Source organism: Protopterus annectens, chromosome 1.part0, assembly GCF_019279795.1.
Source record: "Protopterus annectens isolate FY-2018-M chromosome 1.part0, PAN1.0, whole genome shotgun sequence".
Lineage (NCBI taxonomy): Eukaryota > Metazoa > Chordata > Ceratodontiformes > Protopteridae > Protopterus > Protopterus annectens.
Window position 1 is genome coordinate 1,034,025,933 of NC_056725.1, and position 19,759 is coordinate 1,034,045,691.

At 41.1% G+C, this 19,759-nt stretch overlaps 1 protein-coding gene across 1 annotated transcript in view; it reads right to left on the reverse strand.

Annotated features, from left to right (window-relative positions):
* The window catches only part of CYRIA (CYFIP related Rac1 interactor A), a 601,118-nt gene that overhangs the window by 302,891 nt on the left and 278,468 nt on the right, over positions 1-19,759 (reverse strand). The gene's annotated exons all lie outside the window — the stretch shown is intronic.

Genomic DNA, 19,759 nt, shown 5'->3' on the forward strand with positions numbered 1-19,759 from the left:
AGCATGAGTTTCTTTACATAATTAAAACACAGTGATGCAACTGTCTGTCCATGCAAGAAACAGGTTGCTTGGGCAAATTCAGGAATTAAATAACAAAGATTATCCCCTAGAAGTGTGTAAGCCTGAGTCTAACTGGTGGTTCTTCCTGAAAAAGTTTCTGCTTAGAATTTAGAACTTAGTTTGAAAGGGGTGATTCTGAAATGTGGCAATTTTGTTTTGATGCTGAAAACATCAAGACATACATCTCTACAGTGGTTTAAACAAATTAAACAATGCTCTTCATTCAATACATAACCTCTAGCAGATTAATTAATGCAAAAGGCCTGCCTTATAAAGGGACACCCTGATGATGTTTCCTGTGTTATGCTGGCTGCATCTTGAGTGTAGCACATTATTCCAGCTTGTTCAAATTGTAAAATACAGGATCCAAAATGCCAATAAGGAAGGAAAATTATTATATTAACTAGTATAAAAGTTGTAAAATGTTTGTTTTTTAACCAACTAATTCTAAAGCCTGCAGCTAAAAAGTGGACTAAAAGCAGTACGTTTATAATAAAAAAAACCCTGCATTTTTTATATATATATATATATATATATATATATATATATATATATATATAAAACAAAAAGTTCAAAATACAACCGGTAGTGCACAGTAGAGGTAAATCCAAGCCGTAACTTTAATAAAGATATAAAAATACAGATGAGTGCTTTTACATATAGCGTCTTCAGATCTAAAGCCAGAATAAAACACATACTACTTATAGTAATAGTTCAATATTACATCCAATCAAATGAAAATGCATTTTCAGAGTGCTAGGTACTGTTAAAGCAATAAATGATCACCGACACTTCTAAAAATCAACATCTGATAATTCCATAAAACTGTAAGTGCATATGTATACACATACACACACACACATATGCAAAACTATTTAACATAGTATTTGTAAAAAACTCTTCAATGTAGTATCTAAAAAATATTAAAAAAAAAACGTTTAAAAACTCTCTCTCTCTCTACATATACATATATATATATATATATATATATATATATATATATATATATATATCTATATAAAATTATAAAAGTCAGTCAAAATTAATGAAATGACTAGAAGCTGTAAATGTATGTGTCTCAGTGTCTCTATAGGCGAAATAGTATACAAGTTTGAATAAGGAACAGTATGTATAATATAGTGTATGACAACTGGGTATATGTAAATTTATTATTATATACACAAATTACTATGCACAATAAGATATACTATACTGTGTTATTACAACTAATACAACAAATATGTGTTGTCTAAAAGAATGAGACTAAACAGGAAAAAATTATTTCTTGTTTAAAGGTCTTGCTCTCAGTGCAGGTTGTATAGAGATGTGTTCATTTAGGCTAGGGGGAATAGTGTGCCCCTAGTCTAAAGATTCATTTCATCTCTGCTTGGTACGTCTTATTGACCAAATCACCCATTCTGACATCTTGGTTCAGAACCTCTTGTACTAAGAATTTAAAATTGTGTCCCTCACCAGATGTGTTTATGTGCTTGGCTACTGCACTATAATTCATACCTCTCCGTGCACAGTATAAATGATCAGGTATCCTCTCCCTCAAACGTCTGTTGGTCTTGCCAACATAAAAATTTGACAGGATGTACAGTGTGCTAAGTAAACTAAATCTTTAGTGTTGCAGTCTGCCATTGGAAAGTGTGTAAATGGCTTATTATGGACTGGATGTATAAATCTCCCTGATTCATCTATATAATTACAAAAAGAGCAACTGTTGCACTTAACAGTGTGTGGTGCTACTTTCTCAATCTCCATGACATGAGCATGTTGGGAAAAACAATCTTTGGCGTATGGATTTTTTGTTCCTGTAGCCAAATCTAGGTCCATCACCCACAACACTAGAAATCTCTGTGTTGGTTCCTAGAATCGGCCAATGCCTGTATATAATCTCCCTGACATTCCTTTCATCACTCAAAAATGCAAGGCTGAAAAATGGAGCTATATCCTTAGCTCTATTAGCTGCAGGTTGTGGTGTTGTGGGTTGAGAAAAAAATGGTTTACCTCTAGTTTGCCTACACATTCTGATTGTTTGTTGTACATGGTGTAACTCATCATTATGATAGCCTCTGGACATAAAGTCAGCACATACCTGATTTAATCCTGCTTCAAAGTGCTGGTCGTTGCTATGTAAGCGGCTAATCCTTAGGTTCTGTCCTTTCAAGACATTGCGAAACACATGACCAGGGTGCATGCTGTTTCGAAGTACATACGTATGTCGATAGCATTCCTTTCTAAAGAGTTTGGTCTCAATGTCATTATTTGCACTCTTAACCAACAAAATAACCAAAAACTCAATCTTCACCTCTGAGCATTTAAATGTGAATTTCAAAAAATTAGTGTTTGTTTTCAGTGCTTCAACAAATTGGTGTAGTTGTAATAAATCAACTCTCCACAACAAAAACAAGTCGTCTACAAACCGTCTATAAAAAGGCACGTAGGATAGATAATATTCAGAGCCATACATCACATCCTCCTCTCAAGTTAACATGACCAAGTTGGCGTAGCTATTGGCACATGAAGTGCCCATAGCTACGCAAGAGGTCTGCAAATAATACTTGTCATCAAAGGTAAATGCATTATTCTCCAACACCATTTTCATCAGTAAACATAGGAACTATGTCTGGAATCATATGTACTCTTATTCAATAAAGCATGTTTAATCATCTGTATGCCATCATAATTGGGTATGCTGGTAAACAAAGCTGTTACATCCATGGTCACAAACAATCCTACATCTCTACCTCCATTCTCATCTACAAAAACGGGAAGTGTTTAGTATCCACTAACACAGATTTACAATTGGGTAGGACAGGCTTGAATTTTTTATCGAGGTATATAGATATAGGCTCAATGAGCCACCCACTACCTGCAACAATTGGTCTAAAAGGGGGGGCATAATGCATCCTTATGTACCTTGGGCAGACCATTAAGAATTGGTACTTTCGGATGTTCAACTAAAAAATAGTTGAAGGGCTCACTAGTTAGTAGAGAATTCTTTAAGCATTCTTTAAGTGAATTTGTGATATTCTCACTTATTTTCAAAATCTCATTCTTATCAATCAGTTTATAAGTATTAGTATCCTTAAGCATATGATTAATGCTATTTATGTAAAAATGTCTGTCCATCACAACTATTTGTCCACCTTTATCTGCTGGTCTGATGGATGTGTTATTATCATTCTGTAACTCACTCAATGCACGTTCTTCAGTTTTTGATAAGTTCACAAAGCCCTTCCTTCTCTTATCGCTGTTCGATAACTCATAGATATCTCTCACACATTTTAATGAAGATTTCAATGGTCGGATGTTGTTGAGGTACAAATACGCTAGGTTTTTTAAAATTAAAACTAGGTATACCACTATTGTCACTCTCATTCGTGTTACAGTATAATAACTTTAATGTAACATTTCTCGCAAACATTCTTAAGTCAGTTAGAGTCTCGGATATATCAGCAGACTGAGCGTGAATAAAGGACACGCCCTTATTCAGTACCTGTGTTTTCTTTGCAGTCAAGTTTCTATTCCAGATGTCCCACACTAGATCCTTTAATCCTGCTTCCACATCGATGTCAAGGTATTCATGGTCGATTCGGACCCTAAAAACCTCCGTTTGTTCGGTCAATTCTCCAAGTCTTCTACCGATCGCTTCCTGTTGTGTCGGTAAGGCAGCGGCAGGTTGGAAAAAACCTGTGTCTGTGTTTCTTCAGTTTCTTTCCTCCGTACTATGGGTTCATTAATCACTGTTCGGCTTCCTTCATTCGGAACTCCTGCATTAGGCGCACTGTGTGTAGAAGAATTAAGAGCCTTCTGTGTTGCAGTCACTCTTTCAGTGCGATTGGAAGTGGAAATGGGTGTAATAGGCGTCGGCACATGGTTCAAGGGTTTAGATGTGACAGGACCATTCCTATCAGGAAAAGTACAGTTTTGTACCTACCATAAATGTAGATGTTCGAAGATCCACATTGCTGCAGTCCTTACACTTGGGTAGTCTGCTGTCCTCGGTCGGCCCGAATATCAAAGCATTAGGCTGACGTCGGTCAAGGCGCTTAAGACTGACATCAGGATGTCAGGGTACAAATGCGCATGACCGACGTCATATCCTCAGTCTTTTCTTGCCCCAGATGTCAGAAGACCCTAAACAGAAAGGTCAAAACCAAAAGACAGCAAAAAACAACCAACCACCCTTGCACTAATCATATGAACAATATATATATACAATATGTACAATATTTACAACCCAAACCACACAACCGCCTCTAACAACAGAGGGAAGGAGGGAGGGTGGACTGCAGCAATGTGGATCTTGAACATCTACATTTATGGTAGGTACAAAACTGTACTATGTTCTTCATCTCACATTGCTGCAGTCCTTACACTTGGGTAGAATCCCAAAGCAGAGGTAAGGGAGGATGGCAAAACTATAAAGTAGTAGGAGCTGCCAAAATGCCCTGTAAAATAGCAGTGGCAAACCCAGCCCTAGATTTAGAGTAAAGTGGAAGGTGGTAATGCTTAGAGAAAGTATGCACTGAACTCCAAGTAGCTGCCTCCAAAATATCTTTAGTTGCCACCCCTTAAAAAGCTGTAGACGTGGCAGTAGCTCTAGTGGAATGAGGCCTAATCCCAGCTGGAACTTCCTTACCATGATGTGAATAACAGAAAGCAATACAAAACCCAATCCACTTAGAAATAGTTTGTTTTGACACAGGCTTGCCCTGAGAACCCAAAGCAAAAGAAACAAACAACTGCTGAGACTGCCTGAACCCTTTAGTTCTGCTCAAATAATATCGCAACTGCCTGTGTATATCCAAGGTGTGCAAAATCTTTTCCTTTATTTTGGGGTTTGCATAAAAAGTAGGCAAATGAATAGTTTGGTTTAAAGCCACACTAGAAACCACCTTAGGCATAAAGGAAGGATTAATGAAAGATACCCTATCCTTATGGAAAATTAAGAAAGGCTCAACTGCCATAAGGGCCTGTAATTCAGAAACCCTTCTCGCAGAGGTAATGGCCAACAAAAAAGCAGTCTTCCATGATAAATATTTCAACTCAGCAGTAGCTGCAGGCTCAAAAGGTTGTAGAGTGAGTTTCTCCAACACAAAATTGAGATCCCAAGCAGGAGTAGGAGCTCTACGGGGGTCTTATATTCTTTGCCCCTCTAAGGAATTGCTTAAACAAAGGATGAGAAAACAAAGGTGGATCACAGTCATAGTGAGCAGAAATTGCTGCAGCATGAATCTTAATAGAAGAGAAGGACAACCCTTTGTCCAGTAACTCAGCAAAATATTGAAGAGCCACACTTAAATTAGGCTTAGCAACATCAAATTCCTTTGCTGCACTCCAAAATAAAAATCTCTTCCATTTATCTCATTATACTTTCCTTGTACTAGGCCTTCTGGCCTCCAAAATAACATTCAAAACTTGCTGCGGAAGCTGAGACCCTCCAGGGTTTAAAACAGAATATGCCAGGCTGTTAGGTGAAGAGAGTGAAGTTTGACATTGAGTAAATGACTGTTCTCTTGAGACAGCAGGTGTGGAATCGAAGGCAAAGGCCATGGAGGCTCCCGAACCAGACTTCTCAGTAATGGGTACCAGTGCTGTCGAGGCCAATCTGGAGCTATTAGAATCATCTTTGGCTTGTCCTGTCTGACCTTTAGGAGTACACCTTTGGGAGGAGAGGCAGAGGTGGAAAGGCATACACATGAAGATTGCTCCAATTGAAAGAAAGAGCATCCACTTTCCAAGCTGTGGGATGAAACCTTTTTGTGCAAAACTTTGGCAGCTGGTGGTTTAGTGGAGAAGCGAACAGATCTGTCTGGAGTTCCCCATGACACTGTCAATTTCTGAAATACATGAGGATCCAATTTCCACTCGTGGGGATCCATAATTCGTCTGCTCAACATGTCTGCTAAGGAGTTCTGTGCTCCCGGCAGAAACCTTGCCTGAAGATTGAGTTGTAAACTGAGAGCAGTCTCCCACAAAATCATTGCTTGCCTGCATAGAGGATAGGAATGTGTTCCCCCTTGCTTGTTGATGTACCACATGACAGTTGTGTTGTCTGTTAGAACCAACACCTGCCCTGGAAGAAGTAAAACCTTGAAAGCTATTAATGCAAATTGGACTGCTAACAGCTCCTTCAAGTTGATATGTAGATGTTGTAGTCTGGCCACGTGTCTTGTATCCACTTTCCATTTAGATGAGCTCCCAAGCTTTGTCTGAGGCATCTGTCGTTAGAATCTGACTCGCCTCTGGCCGGGTCACAGAGAGTCCCTTGTTTAGGTGACATTCCTGAGCCCACCACAAAAATCTTTGAATGCAAGGTATTATCCGAATGACAGTGTCCATATCTTGGCAGTGCTGAGTCCATACATTTTGAGATACCATTGTAGCTTCCTCATATGTAGTTTGGCATTGGGAAGCACCAGAATACAAGATGCCATGAACCCCAAGGCTTGAAGGACTGTCCTTGCAGTCAGCCTGGACAGATGAGACAATTGATGGAAGTAAAGTGAAAGATTCTTTTGTTTGTCCGGGGTCAAAAGGCCATCTGGGATGCTGTATTCAGTCTCACACCCAGAAAGCACATGTCCTGAGAGGGTACTAGACTGGACTTTATTTCGTTCACAGAATACCCCAGGCATCTTAGCACTGCTATCACATATTGTAAATGATGAAGAAGCTCGTCCCTTCCTTTGGCCAGAATCAGGCAATCGTCCAAATAAGGATAAATCTGTATTCCTTTTAGCCTGAAGAAAGCTATCACTGGAGCCAGAACCTTTGTGAACACTCTGGGCGCAGTAGATAAGCCAAAGGGCAAGACGCAGATCCTTCCTGCAACTTAGCCTGATAGGAACATGAAGGTAAGCTTCCTTGAGATCCAGAGTCACCATCCAGTGATCTTTGCCCAGCAGAGGTAAAAGCTGTTGTAACGTCAACATTTTGAACTTGGGAATGTCCAGATAAGTGTTGAGGATAGACAAATCCAAAATTGGTCTCCACGTGTTCCCCTTCTTTGGTACTAGGAACAGGCGTGAATAAAATCCCAGGCCTACTTCTGGCAGAGGGACCGGCTGTATGGCCCCTATTTGCAGCAGCAGAGAAATTTGTTTTTGAGCCTCTATTCTTTGCTGAGGAGGAACGTCTGGCATGCCCTTGAAAGGAGGCAATGTATGGAAATAAAACCTGTAACCTTGGTGTATAATATCCAATACCCATTTGTCCTGGGTAATCAAATTCCAATTTTCTTTGAAGAGTGCCAACCTTCCTCCCAAAGGTGCTGCCAGACAAGAAGGCTCTGGCAGCTGAAAAGGTAGGTCATTGGGCCTGTTTACGAAGGACTGGCCCCTGCCCTCACCCGAAGACTGTGCAGGTGAACTCCCTGTTCTAGGTCTGAAAGAGCCCTGAGCTCTACCCCTACCACGTCTAGATCTTCCCCTAGACTGTGAATCATAAGAAGGGGTCCACCCCTTAGCAGGCCAATTCCTACTAAACTTGGAGGCTGAACTTGCAAAAAATCTTTAACAGTCTGCATAGACTTAGCCTTGTCTTCCATTTTCTTTAAAACTGCCTCCACAGGTGAACCAAACAATACATCAGACTGTAAAGGAGCATCTAAAATCCTTGTTTTAACATGGTCAGATAAATTCTGATCCCTCAGCCAGGCGTGCCTGCGAAGAACTGACCCAGTGGCAGCCACCTACGAGGCCTGTACAGCATCAAATCCACATTGCAAAGAATGCTTACCCACCTGTTCAGAAACATGTACCAAATCTTGCAATTCTTTACACTCAATGCCTTCGCCAGAGCATCTACCTTAGACTTCAATTGAGAAAGAAGATAGTTTTGATATTTCAACATGTGAAACTGGCAATTCAAAGCCCTCATAGCTAAGGTGGAAGAAGTATAGACTTTCTTTCCCCATCTATCCAAAGCTCTGGCCTCTTTATCTGGAGGAACCGATTTTTTACCACAGAGGCCTTGACACCCTTAGGTCCCTGACTAACTGTTTCTGGGTCTGCCCTAGGACTCTTATACAGATATTTATGAGCTTCAGGCACCCTGTAATACCTGTCCGGCTTAACAGGAGCAGGAGGCAAAGAATCAGGATTAAGTGAAGCCTCCGCAAACACATCTTCCACAACATCCAGAACAGGAGGAATAGCCAAAGGCCTATGCTGGGGTAAAAGCAAAATTCCTAAGCCTTTTCCTGGAATCAGAGAAGTCCTGACCTTCCCACTTAAAATGTTCCTCATAGAATGAAGAGTCTCTGAAAAGAAAAATCCTCTGGAGGAGAAGCAGAAGGAGTAGAATCATCCACATCAGAATCAGAATAAGGAGAATACTCCTGCAAGTCTTCAGAGACTCTGAAACATCGAAAGCTGCTCAAAACTCCCAACTCTGGTTCCACCCTAGGCCTCTTATCAGGATGGGGCAAAGAGCCTCTAATCAAAGTAATTAAATCTTCTGCCATTTTGAGCATGTGCTTCTTGGGCACAGATCCTGAAGAACTAGGAGTGACACCAACAGAAGCTAAACCTGGCCTGCCTCTGGGAGAAGCCTTGGAAACAGAAGGAGAAGGCCTAACCACCCTAGGAAGGGAGGGGAGTACAGTAACCTGAGAAGCCCCTTCAGCCTGACCTGCCTCCTGAGAGGCCACATCCTGCAATATCAAAGTCTCCCCTGGGACTCCAGAGAAGCCTCCGGTGCTCCCAAAGAACCGGCGTCCGCACGGACGACTCTTCTTGCCTGGGTTTAGCTGCTTTGTCTTTTGCTTCGAAGAGAAGCGCGGCAGCGCCGGAGGGCATATTCGCCACCGAAGACCAACCTGGCACATCTAACCTCCGCTAATAGTGCGCTATTAAACCTAGCACAAAAGCGACACCCAACAACGTCGTGCTCAGGCCCCAAACAAGGAATACACAAAGTATGATAATCTCTATGTATCTGCTTCCCACAAGAAATACAGTTATTCACTTTTTCTGACATCCGTAAACCACTGAGGCAAGAAAAACTAAAATATTCCTTTGACTCGGTCTGAAAGCTTCTGCATCGGACCATGCGCAAAAAGACTGAGGATATGACGTCGGTCATGCGAATTTGTACCCTGACGTCCTGATGTCAGTCTTAAGCGCCTTGACCGACGTCAGCCTACTGCTTTGATATTCAGGCCGGCCGAGGACAGCGGACTACCCAAGTGTAAGGACTGCAGCAATGTGAGATGAAGAACATCAATATTTGAATTCCCCATGCGATTTTGTCAACTCTGTTGATGCCGATTATTAATAGGATTAGACTATTCATTCACAGTTCTCTCACTCCTTTCCCTCAGCCATGTAAATACATGGTTGTTTGAGAAATCAATGCTGTCACGCTGTATTTTCTTTTTCTTCTGTGCCAGCAATTTCCACTCATAGACCAAGACCTGGTCGATGATTTCACTGATCTTGATGTCTAGTAGAGCTACAGGATATTTCAAATAAATATCGTCCTGTATTCTCTGTATGTGAGTGATTACTTCTTTCTCAATAGGTGCAAAATAATCAATTAGTAATCGCATATAAGCGAAGCTCGTCTCTAAATTCAGCTTCTGCCATTCGGCTACTGTGGGTGCTGTTCATCATAAGTACGCATAACGAAGATTCTTAAGCCTCGTGGTATTATTTTAAGGGTATGGCAGGCCTCCATATGGAATCTCTGACATTGTACACGTTTCAAACGATACAGATCGTTCTTAAGGTTTTTCACTGATTCACGATAGGCTCTGAGATCATACAGTGCCTCATTTGTTTTGTTGGTTTCAGCATTAAATTAATCACTAAGTAGTGGATTATCATCCCCTTTGAGAAAGTCAAATAAACGATTGTTGCCATTAACAGATTTGGCATGTGAGTAAAGTCCAATTCAATGTCAGCTGCAGCAACTTCTGCCATGTTTCCCCAAGCAGCAAACAATATACAAATCCAAAAAACAAATGATGTTGGGGAAATAAGCCACTGGTGTGTAAAATGCAAAAAGTAACAAAAAGTTCAAAACACAACCAGTAGTGCATAGCAGAGGTAAATCCAAGCTGTAACTTTAATAAAGATATAAAATCACGGATGAGCACTTTCGCATATAGCTTCTTCAGATCTAATGCCAGAATAAAACACATACTACTTATAGTAATAGTTCAATATTACATCCAATCAAATGAAAATGCATTTTCAGGTTGCTAGGTACTGTTAAAGCAATAAATGATCACCAACACTTCTAAAAATCAACATTTGATAATTATGTGCCAAAGCCAACCATAAAAGCGTAAGTGCATATGTATACACATACACATATGCAAAACTATTTAACATACTATTTGTAAAAAAAACTCTTCAATGTAGCATCTAAAAAATATTCAAAAATGTTTAAAAAATGTTTAAAAAACTATATATATATATATATATATATATATATATATATATATATATATATATATATAAATTATAAAAGTAGTATTAGTTGTAATAACATGGTATAGTATATCTTACTGTGCATAGTAATATGTGTATATAATAATAAATTTACATAAACCCAGTTGTCATACACTATGTTATACATGCTGTTCCTTATTCAAACTTGTATACTATTTCGCCTATAGAGACACTGAGACACGTACATTTACAGCTTCTAGTCATTTCATTAATTTTGACTGACTTTTATAATTTTATATATATATATATATATATATATATATATATATATATATATATATATATGTATAGTTTTTCAAACATTTTTTGAATATTTTTTAGATGCTACATTGAACAGTTTTTTACAAATACTAGGTTAAATAGTTTTACGTGTGTGTGTGTGTGTGTGTGTGTGTGTGTATGTGTATACATATGCACTTAGGCTTTTATGGTTGGCTTTGGCACATAGTTAACAAATGTTGATTTTTAGAAGTGTTGGTGATCATTTATTGCTTTAACAGTACCTAGCAACCTGAAAATGTATTTTCATTTGATTGGATGTAATACTGAACTATTACTATAAGTAGTATGTGTTTTACTCTGGCATTAGATCTGAAGAAGCTATATGCGAAAGTGCTCATCTGCGTTTTTATATCTTTATTAAAGTTACGGCTTGGATTTACCTCTGCCGTGCACTACTGGTTGTGTTTTGAACTTTTTGCATTTTACACACCAGTGGCTTATTTCCCACACATTCTTTGTTTTTTGGATTTATATATCTATATATATATATATATATATATATATATATATATATATATATAGATATATATATATATATATATATATATATATATATATATATATATATATATAGATATATAGATATATATATATATATATATATATATATATATATATACACATACATACACCATACACACATATGTTGTTGTTGTCTTTCGGCTTTTCCCTGTTAGGGGTCGCCACAGCGGAACTCCAGTCTGCTAATGATTGGCAGTAGATTTTCACGAATGCAGAGATGCCAGCTAGACATCCAACCTTCAACGAAGGCACGCCCATTTACGCATGGCTTTCGAACGCCCACCCAAACACGGGGAGGATATGCAGACTCCACACAGAAGGCACTCCCCACACTCCAGCCAAGAATCGAACAGGAGAACCTCTTGCTGTGAGGCAACAACGCTACCGCTGTACCACCGCTGATGATACACCACACAAAGACATATATAACATATATATATCTAGATACACAAATACATAGACACATATATAGTATATTTAGATCTATATGTACATATAAACATACAAACATACATGTGTATATACAGTGGATATAAAAAGTGTGCATATACCCCTGTTAAAATGTCAGGTTTGTGTGATATAAAAAAATGAGACCACAATAAATAATTTCAAAACTTTTCCAATTTTAATGTGACCTATAACCTGTACAATTCAACTGAAAAACAAACAAATCTGCTAGGGGATAAAATATTTAAAAAAAAACTTACAATAAGCTGGTTGCATAAGTGTGCACACCCTTAAACTAATACTTTGTTGAAGCACCTTTTGATATTCAGTCTTCTTTGGTAGGAGTCTATCAGCATGGCACATCTTGACTTGGCAATATCTGCCCACTCTTCCTAGCAAAAGTGCTCCAAATCTGTCAGATCGCGAGGGCATCTCTGGTGCACAACCCTCTTCGGGTCACACCACAGATTTTCTATTGGATTTAGGTCTGGGCTCTGGCTGGGCCATTCCAAAACTTTAATTTTCTTCTGGTGAAGCCATTCTTTTGTTGATTTGGATGTAAGCTTGGTGCCATTGTCATGTTGAAAGGTGAAATTCCTCTTCATCTTCAGCTTTCTAACAGACGCTTAAAGGTTTTGGGCCAAAAGTGACTGGTATTTGGAACTGTTTATAAAATTCCCTCCACCTTGACTAAAGCCCCAGTCCAGCTGAAGAAAAGCAACCCCAAAGCATGATACTGCCACCACCATGCTTCACCATGGCTATGGTGTTCTTTTGGGGATGCGAAGTGCTGTTTTTGTGCTAAACATACCTTTTGGAATTGTGGCCAAAAAAGTTCAACCTTGGTCTCATCAGACCATAACACATTTTTCCACATGCTTTTGGGAGACTTGATGTATTGTTTTGCAAATTTTAGCCAGGTCTGGATGTTTTTCTGTGTAAGAAAAGGATTCTGTCCTGCAACCCTACCCCATAGTCCTGACATATGGAGAATACAGGAGATTGTTGTCACATGTAGTACACAACCAGTACTTGCCAGAAATTCCTGCAGCTCCTTCAGTCTTGCTATAGGTCTCGACAACCTCCCTGACCAGTTCTTGTCTTGTCTTTTCATCAATTTTGGAGGGACGTCCAGTTCTTTGCAACGTCTCTGCTGTCCCATATTTTCTCCACTTTTTGATGACCGTCTTCACTGTGTTCCATGGTATATCCAATGCTGTGGAAAATTTTTTGTACACTTCTCCTGAATGATACCTTTCAACAACAGATCCCCTTTGATGCTTTGTAAGCTCTCTGAGAACCATGGCTTTTTCTGTAGCAGGCAACTGAGTAAATATCAGGAAAATCCTACTAGGACAGCTGAACTTTATTTGGGGTTAATCATAGTCTCTTTAATTGATGATAGGTATGTACCCAAGAAGACTGAAAGCTGTCATTACATCAAAAGGTGTTTCAAGAAAGTATTAGTTTAAGGGTGTGCACACTTACACAACCAGCATATTGTACGTTTTTTATTTTTTATATTTTTTTCTGCTAACAGATTTGTTTGTTTTTCAACTGAATTGTACAGGTTATAGGTTACATTAAAGGTGGGAAAAGTTTTGAAATGATTTACTGTGGTCTCATAAACATCACAAAAGTCTGGCATTTTAACAGGGGTGTGTACACTTTTTATGTCCACTGTATGCAGATAAATCTTTTTAAAGAAAGCACAGTTTTGTGAGAAAAAACACTACAACAGATGTTTAAATAGCAGGCTAACTAATACAGTATCTTCATATCTTTCTCTATGTTAAACAGCTGAAACTTCAACTCAAAATGTATTTATTTTATCCTTTTGTTGACTGATTTAGTCCTACTAGGCTACTGGACTCTCTTCAGAGGAGACACTTTTTTTCCCTTCAGTGAGTAAGCCCAACTGGACCCCACCCCTTATCTATACTAACTCTATATTTGCATAGCTGCAAAAAAAAAAAAAAAAAAACAGAAAAGCTTAAATACAAGGAATCACTGCCTGTGCACTTGAAGGCACAAAAGCAGTGACTTCCAAAGTAAAAATCAATTGGGCTGTTCAGCCACAGGAAATATAAAAGGCAGGAGTTTAAGCTCAACTCATCCACTCCATTTTCAACGAAGTGTACAGAAACCGTTATCATACTATAAAGAATGTAGCAACAGACAGAGCTCAGTATTTTTGTTGGACTTTCAAGAGTAGTGGGACACCCCCATACTAAGTGAATGCTTATCTTTCGCAACAAGGAAGTCTGTCAGAAAATGATCTATAAAGGAAGAGTAACTTACACATCTTCCATTCTTATATGGATGAAGGAGCTATCAACAAATGTGCCTGAACTTCCATCCCAAGACAAAAAAGGGCCTTGAGAAACTTGAGCAGAGGAAAAGACACCTACTCTAGCCTTCAGGATGTCTATACAATACAGATATAAAAGGAGAGGAAAAAGGAAGCACACTGCCCAACTAAACAGCATAAATTGGAACTGTTAAGACATTGTATTACTGAAACATACAGGGAATTTAGACAAGGGTAACAGTAGTGACTGTCTGTTGTAGTATCATACATTTTAAAATGCAGCTTATTTCATAGTGAAAAGCAAAATAAAAATCACCACCACAATCATTTTGGTAAGACAAAAAAAAACAAAGAAACTTATTACAAAGAATCTTATGAAATGGGTAAGCACTTTAATCTCATCAGAATTACAACACTTCTTCAAAGTTTTATACAATTTAAGCAGTACAAATAAAATAAAGAAAACAAAGGTCAGTACCCAAAAGGGTGTTTGTTAAGATTAACATGCCTATTCAACAAAACAAGGATGAGCAATGCCATACCAGTACAGTGGCTTCTACTACTCAGTAAAAGACATTTGGAATTTGACATAGAAATGCATTACTGTACAGTTCCCAGAGAAAAGATGGATGGCCGCTGTCAAAGACATAAGACCACTGCCAGTATACCCCCAAATAAATTATTAGATGACTCCAATCAAATTACCAGGTGATAAGTAACAGTGCATTCTCTCTATTGGAAATTTATGAACTGGATTTAATTCTATGATTCATGTTCTTTAGTTGGCAGAAAAAAAAAAAGAAGAACCCAAGAATAATGAATGGCCAGGGATTCCAATCAAAATATCAGTGAAGCGAGTAAGCAGCAGACAGAAAAATAAGTTATGTACCTACCATAATGTTCCATGTTAGTTGTCTTCATCTTGCCTTCTTTCTTGCTGGTTGGGGATTGGAGCCGATCCTCGGCTCCGACTCGGCCATCTTCTATAGCTCGAGAGCTGTTTACTGGCACGAGGCTACCCCTTATCCCATGATGCCTAGCGCTAGCTACCCAGATCTCGTTTGTAAAAGCTAACCCGAGACATAGCCAGAGAATGAACCTGTTCAAACAAACAGGTTGAGCATACCTGTCATACTCTCTAAGTCAGTAGAGGAAACAACCAGAGAACACTCAGCCAGTGAAACCAGAACCCCTCTTGATCCAATAGGACAGGGGGATGGAGGGTGGGATGCAAGAAAGAAGGCGAGATGAAGACAACTAACATGGAACATTACGGTAGGTACATAACTTCTTTATGTTAAGTTGTCTATCTCGCCTTCATTCTTGCTGGTTGGGACAGCGTCCCTAGCACCTACAATCCTGGGCGGCTCATTGGAACAGACTCTTCAGAACTGTGGGAACAAACCAAATGAGGAGAGATGAAAAGAGTGAACAACCGTCACTGAAAAACACACACAAAGTTCACTCCGGAGACCAAATAAGGGTATGAGACCCAAACAATACGATCCTGGATTTTATCCTATGGTCACGTTTAGTTTGTTATACTGAACCATATCCAGGATCGTATTGTTTGGGCCTCATACCCTTATTTGGTCTCCGGAGTGAACTTTGTGTGTGTTTAACAGTGGGAACAAAGTCAGCTCTGCTCCTGGAGACCATATCTAGCTTGTAATGAGAAATAAAGGTATGAGGATTTGCCCAAGTAGCAGCTGCACAGATAGAATCCATGGGCAACCTAGATTGGAAGGCTACAGAGGTGGCCAAAGCCCTAGTAGAATGACCTTTCAGTTTGATAGTCAACTCTTTGTTTCTCAATTGATAAATGAAAGTAATAATGTGAGACAAACACCTGGACAAGGTCACTTTGGAAACTGGAAGACCTTGTTTGCCCAGAGCATAGGAAAGGAATAGTTGGTCCAACTTCCTTATGTCCTTCGTCCTATGCAGGTAAAAACGCAGTTGTCTATGAACATCTAATTGATGTAACTTGTATTCTGCCTTGTTGGTGTGGTTGGGAAAAAACACAGGTAGGTCTATAGATTGATTTAAATTATTTTCTGAGCAGACTTTCGGAAGGAAAGAGGGATTAGTCCTCAGAGCAACCCTGTCCTTATGAAAAACTAAGTATGGAGGACGGACACATAGTGCCTGAAGTTCAGAGAAGCGTCTGGCTGAAGTAAAAGCTACCAGAAAGAGAGTTTTCCAAGATAGAAACTTAATGGAGCAGGACTCTGCAGGTTCAAAAAGGGGCAAAACTAAGGAGGTTAGTACCAAATTTAGGTCCCAAGGAGGAGGGGGATCTCTCACTGGGGGTCTAAGGAGAGTAGTCCCTCTTAAGAAAGCTTTACATAGCTTATGAGACATGATGTGTGCATTAGAGAAACCAACGTGAAAGTTTGAAATGCCCGTTAATTGAACCCTGATTGTAGCAGAAGCAGACCCAGAATGAAAAAGCTCTGCTAGGAACTACAAGACTTCGCAGACTGGGGCTGAAAGGGGATCTATGTTCCTAGCCTCTGCCCAACAAGACAACCGTTTCCATTTGCTAACATAGGTCCTTCAAGTGGCGGACTTGTGCGAGGAGACAATAATTTCATGTACGGCCGGGGAAATGCTGGGAAACCTGACTAAGGTTGGAAGTGGAGCAACCAAGCTGTGAGCTGGAGTGTTTGGAGGGACTGATGCAGCCCGCCTGACTGATGAATCAGCAGGTCTGGAATCGGATCCAGAGTCCAGGGCTGATCGAGAAGGTAATGGTGCAGGAACGGAAACCATATCTGTCGAGGCCAGTAGGGGGCAATGAGGATCATTTTGCAACCCAACGATATTGCTTTCTGCATGAGTTTCGGTATCAGGGAAACGGAGGGAAGGCATAAAGAAGTCCCTGAGGCCAATCGTGGACTAGAGCGTCTCTGGGTGTGTGACCTGGGAGCGGAAGAAGGGAAAAGTAGTTGCTGCATTTGCTGTTGAAGAGGGTGGCAAAAAGATCACAGCAAGGCTGTCCCCATTTGCGGAAGATGAGATCCGCAACTTCCTGATTCAGAGACCACTCGTCAGGCATGAGGATAGCTCTGCTGAGCTTGTCTGCTATGACATTGAACTTCCCAGGGATGTGTGTCGTAATCAGAAAACGTTGGAAGGAAATCGCCCACTGCCACAGTCTGAGTGCTTCTCGACACAGGGGGTAGGACCTGGTTCCGCCCTGCTTGTTGATGTACCACACCACTGACATGTTGTCTGTTTGAATTGCAATGGTCCCGGAAGGAAGAGAGTCTTGAAAGGCTTGCAACGCTAGGAGCACGGCTCTCATTTCTAGGACGTTTATGTACAGATGGTACTCGTCAGGTTGCCAAGTACCTTGGACTGTCCTGCCCAGATAATGCCCCCCCCCCACCCTATCAGGGAGGCGTCTGTGGTCACTGTGGCTACCGGAGGGGGTTGAATGAAGGGTCTGCCCTGAGTCACTAGTGGACAGACCATCCACCATGAAAGGTGCCTTTTGCATGCTTCTGTAATCAGGATCATGTGAGACATGGGCAGCTCTTGGAAAGACCACTGTGCGAACAGAAGCCACCGAAGGATCCTCATGTGAAAGCGGGCCAGTGGGATTAGAAGAACTGCCGCTGCCATGGAACCCAGAGTTTGAAGGACGAATCTGACTTGGATCCTTTAGCTCTGCATCAGAATTTGGACTTGCTGGTGAATTAAAGATACCCTGTCTGGTGGAAGCATTGTGTACATGCTCCTTGTGTCTAAGTCTGCTCCTATATAGGTGACAGATTGACAGGGCAACAAGGCAGATTTTTCGAAGTTTATTGTGATGCCTAGTTGGGAGCAGATTGTGATAGTGTAGTCCCTGGCTTGCAGAAGTTGATGCCTGGTAGTAGCAGTGAGGAGCCAGTCATCTAGATATGGAAACACCTGGAATCCTTGACATCTCAGGTGAGCCGTGACCACTGCCATACATTTGGTGAACACCCTGGGGGCTGTGGTGAGACCAAAGGGCAGGGCTCTGAACTGATAATGACTGTCTCCCAGCCGGAAGCGAAGAAATCTCCTGGAGCGCCTGTCCATTTTGATGTGATAGTACACATCCTGAAGATCTATGGAGCAGATCCAATTGTCCTGACCCAGGAAGGGTAGAATGGACTGTAGTGTGACCATCCGAAACTTTGTTCTTTGAACAGACTTGTTTAGTCTGCTGAGATCCAGAATCTGTCTCCAGTCCCCTGTCTTTTTTGGTACCGGATCCGTGTTGGTCTGCCAGGACTTCCTGGATGACTCTTTTTTCTAGCAGTTTTGAAACTTCTATAACCGCTTGGTTCCTCAGATTGGGTGGAACATCTGGGAGGAATTTGCTTGACGGTAAGGGGGGGTTGAGAGAAAGGGATTTTGTAACCTCCGGATATAATTGACTGTACCCATTGGTCTTGTGTAAAACTTTGCCAGGCTTTTGGGTACAGTGAACGTCTTCCCCCAACTGCTTCCAGAGGCGGACAGCCGGGCAACCCTTCAGGGATGCTGGAAGGCCTTCTCAGAGAAGGATTCTCTACTGCCCTGGTTCTGCGGACCCCCTTCTGCCACGAGGGCGGCGTCTGTTGTTGTTGTTTCCTCCTCTGCCCCTGGAGGAAAAAAAATCGCTACGTGTGTCAGGCGGGGCTCCCAGGGATTTTCGGAACCACATTTTACCACTCTTCTGACCCTTGCGGTATGGTCTGGAAGGAGTGGAAAAACGGACTCCGATGGCAGACAGAGTCTTGCCTTCTTGCTCACACCTAGTCAAAGTGTCCTTCACCTGTGGTCCAAAAAGAAAGGAACCATCAAAAAGGGTGTTGGTGAATGATGCTCTAAAGGGTTCCGCAAAATTACACAGTCGCATCCATGCGTGTCTCCTAAGGGCCACGCCTGTACCTGTGGCTCTGCTCGCACCACTGGCTGCATAGGAAATGAGCCTCATGGAGGAGTTGACTACAGAATTAAGGGTCGCCAGCTGGGAAGCCACTTTAGCTTGAGCCCCTTCAGCTGATGGATCTTGAAGGAGATCCCTCTGAAGCCGGGTAAAATGGCATAAGTAATTCAGTGACCTCATTTAAAAGGTCGCTGAAGCAAACATTCACTTCCCGTATCTATCCATAGTCTTAGACTCCTTGTTAGGAGGGTGGACAGACGAAGAAGTTTCCGCTAACTCCTTTCTAGTGGCTGCTGCTACTACCATGGCATCCACAGGGGACACCTTTGGTCAGGAACTGCTTATCAAGGGGTGCAGTGATAAACTTGCTAGGTCTCCTCGGGACTGGTTCCACTGTATCCGGGGCTGACCAAGCCTTTCGAGCCACCACAGACATGAGTGGATCGAAAGGCAGAGAAACCCAGGAGGTGGAAGGTCGGGAACCGAACGCATCCAGGAATACAGACTCATCCTTGGTAGGGACTAGGGGATTCCAGTTCCCCCTCTGCTTAAGCATTTTGAGGATGTCCAAAAAGGAAACATCTTCAGAGGGGGATCTCGGGGACCCTTCCGAATCATCTAAGTCTGTATCAGAAGTGACAGACTCAGGGAAGTCAATGTGCTTCCTCTTGCACTTCTTCTTACAAGGGGGCTCCTCTGAATGATCAGGGGAGGCCTCGGAAGAAGAGGAATCACCCAATGGGGTGCCCTGGAGAG